Source organism: Cupressus sempervirens, chromosome 6, assembly GCF_028749045.1.
Source record: "Cupressus sempervirens isolate cs-2001-9-10 chromosome 6, ASM2874904v1, whole genome shotgun sequence".
In the NCBI taxonomy this organism is placed as follows: Eukaryota; Viridiplantae; Streptophyta; class Pinopsida; order Cupressales; family Cupressaceae; genus Cupressus; species Cupressus sempervirens.
The window spans coordinates 499,569,613-499,572,991 of NC_143123.1; the positions used below are offsets into that span (position 1 = coordinate 499,569,613).

The 3,379-nt window shown below is 40.4% G+C and overlaps 1 pseudogene across 1 annotated transcript; it reads left to right on the forward strand.

The window, feature by feature from the left end:
• Positions 1-649: 649 nt before the first annotated feature.
• LOC149553210 (cytochrome P450 71AU50-like) lies at positions 650-2,545 on the forward strand (annotated as a pseudogene). The gene is made up of 2 exons (XR_016353402.1): positions 650-1,622; positions 1,710-2,545. The product of XR_016353402.1 is annotated as a cytochrome P450 71AU50-like (transcript).
• The last annotated feature ends 834 nt before the right edge of the window (positions 2,546-3,379 follow it).

Consider the following 3,379-nt stretch of genomic DNA (forward strand, 5'->3'; position numbering starts at 1 on the left):
TTTGTAGAAATCCGAGTTTTTAAAATTCCACGAACCAAACGGACCCTTATGGACGTAATCGATTAAGTGCTTGCAACTAATGCTATTAAAATATGTGCAGATTTAATCATATCATTTGACATCAAAAAAGCTAACACCATTCAGAGTCCCCGTTTGTTTGCTGGAATTAACCTTGAATAGGGAAACGGGAATAGGAATATTGGAATAACTCTATTCCAATTTTGGCCCAAAATGAGAATAAATCGAATTCCAATTTTGGCCCAAAATGAGAATAAATCGATTTATTCTCATTTTGTTCCAAAATTGGAATAGAGTTATTCCAATTTTCCTATTCCCGTTTCCCTATTCCAGGTTAATTCCAGCAAACAAACGGGGCGTGGAATTATTAGTGGGGTCAGACCAATTGCACTCGTCCTTTGTCTTTTATGGACGTAATCGATTACGTGCTGCAATTAATTCTATTAAAATATGTGCAGATTTAATCATATCATTTGACATCAGAAAAGCAATCACCATTCAGATGCAGTCAGTGCAATTGTTAGTGGGGTCAAACCATGTGCAGTCGTCCTTTGCGTCGTCGAGTTATGTGATGCAAGCGACATCTCCGCTGCCCCTCTCTCTACTTTTACTCATACTTCCAAAGGGGCTGACTACTGATGAACCTGCGCCTACATAATTCAGGGGTTTGTTAGTGAGTTTGCATTCGGTGCACTCATACCATGGACTCCCTCACTATTGGGCTTGCCGTTTTCTTCTCCTTCTGCTGTTTCCTCTATAGGAAGCTGAGCAGGGATGATAAGAAATTGAAGTTGCCTCCAGGACCACGTCCATGGCCTCTCATTGGGAGTCTCCATCTCTTGGGAAACCTCCCTCATCACTCTCTTGCAGCACTGGCAAAGAAATATGGATCCATTATGTCTCTCCGATTGGGCTCCGTCCCCACTGTTGTGGTGTCTTCTCCTGCCATGGCCAAAGAGTTCCTCAAAACCCACGATTTGGCCTTTGCGACCAGGCCAAACTGTACACTGGGGAAATATATATGCTATGATCATCATAACGTGTCGTTTGCCCCCTATGGAGCTCCTTGGAGGCAGGTGAGAAAGCTGTGCACGGTGGAGCTCCTCACTGTGAAAAGAATCGAGTCTTTCGGATTCGTTAGAGAGGAGGAAGTGTCTGCCGTCATCGCCTCCATCTGGCGCGAAAGCGGTCAAGGAGAGCAGTGTGTGGATTTGAAGAAGAGTCTCTCCACTCTTACTCGAAATATTACCTGCAGAATGTTTGCCAGCACGACGTACTCCGACGATGACTTGAGGGGACAGCACGGCTTCAAACAAATGGTTGAGGAGATTTTTGCTGTGGCCGGGGTGTTTTGTGTTGGTGATTTCGTTCGTTTTCTGGATTGGTTCGACATTCAAGGAATCCGTCGCCGCATGGAGGTCGTTCATAAAATATTCGACGGATTTGCTGATAAAGTGATCGAGGAGCACATTCATCGCAGACTGTATCGAGAGGTAAAACCCAAGGAAGAAAATGGCGTTAAAGATATGGTGGACGTCCTGCTGGACACGGCCGAGATGGAGGGCCAAACAATCTCACGGGTCAATATCAAAGGGATCATCTTGGTAAGTTCAAGAATCTCGCTATGAAAATTTCTAGTCTCTTTGCATACGGTGTATGTAATTTACTGAACCAGGTAAACAAATGTGCAGGACATGTTAGCTGCGGTAATAGAAACATCATCGACAACAGTTGAATGGGCGATGAGTGAGCTGCTGATGAATCCTGCAACGCTGGCGCGAGCACAGAAAGCGATCGAATCTGCAATTGGCAGAGACCGCCGAGTAAAGGAGAGTGACGTCATGGGCTTCGATTACTTGCGTTGTGTGGTCAAGGACTTCATCCCCCTTTTCCTCTGCTCATTCCGCATGAGTCGATGGAAGGCTGCACCGTTGGCAGATATTTCATTCCGCCAAAAACAAGGCTGTATGTGAATGTGTGGGCGATCGGAAGGGACGAAAACGTTTGGGAAGATGCTCTTCAGTTTAAGCCGGAGAGGTTTATGGGGAGTAATAAGGATGTGAAAGGACAGGACTACGATTTGCTGCCATTCGGAACGGGAAGAAGGGGATGCCCTGGGATTACAATGGGTGTTTCTGTTGTTGAGTTGGCACTTGCTCAGCTTCTCCATTGCTTTGACTGGACTGCGGAAGGCGAGGTGGACATGGCGGAAGAATTCGGATTGACTGTTCCGAGAAAAACTCCACTGTTCCGAGAAAAACTCCACTGCTTGTCTGTCCTTCATGGAGGCTCAACGCTGAATATCCTGATTAAGAAAGTGTTGCGCCAAATAAATGCATCTGGTTTGACCGTTTATTGAATTTAAATAATTTAAAAAGTTACAAAACTATAGTAATAAATTCAACAAACAGTCAAATCAGGTGAGCAAAGTGTTATTTGCAGGGCTAGTACAAATATAGCAGTAGTCGATTCCTCCGAAGTATTTGGGAATTTTTTCCCCTTGTAATAACCAATTAGTTCAGGTGCATTGTCCGGGTAAAGGCTCCTCCATCTCCCTGTTGTTTTAATGTATTTGATGGAGAAGAGAATCCTCTGAAACACGTGTAGAATGGCTCCGGAACAAATACAGTTATATTATTTACCTATCAATAACGTTTGTTAAGAGGAGTGTGGAGCAAAAAGGTTGTTTAGCTTTTCTTAGTATTTTTCGCTGTAAAAATAAATTATGAATAGTTTTTATTAATGAGAATATAATAATTATTTTATAATGTAAGTTTACAATTGTTATATTAATTATCTAACTTTTTATAAAAAAAATAATTTTAAAATATAATTGTTTCATCAAATTTATCATAGATTATTTTGAGATATCAAAATTATTATAAAATGAGCATTTGTATTCTTATATCTATTATATATGTAATAATGATCTAAATTCCAAAATTTGTCATATTCATATTTGAATACTTGAGATTCTTGAAATTTTGTGATAAAGTTCATTAGGTGAGTGCTTCATACATATGCCAACCAACAACTATTTTTTTTTTTAATATTAAAAGAATCCAAAACAAGAGGCAACAAGAGGTAGAGCCTCAGCGATCACACTTACTGCACATTAACAAGAACCAAGTAGAAGCATTAACAAAAAATAGTTAGCCAATCATTTCCCTTAATATTAAAAACCTTTCCTACCATTTAAGCAAAAACATCAAAAGAAAATATGTCTCCCTACCCAAAAACATCTTTCTCAATTAGTAAATCATATGTGAAGAGCCAACATATTGGCAAGAGTCTTAAAGTCCTAGTTTCATTATGGTCGTATAAGAGTTATGAATTAAAATAAAAAATCAATATAAAGAGC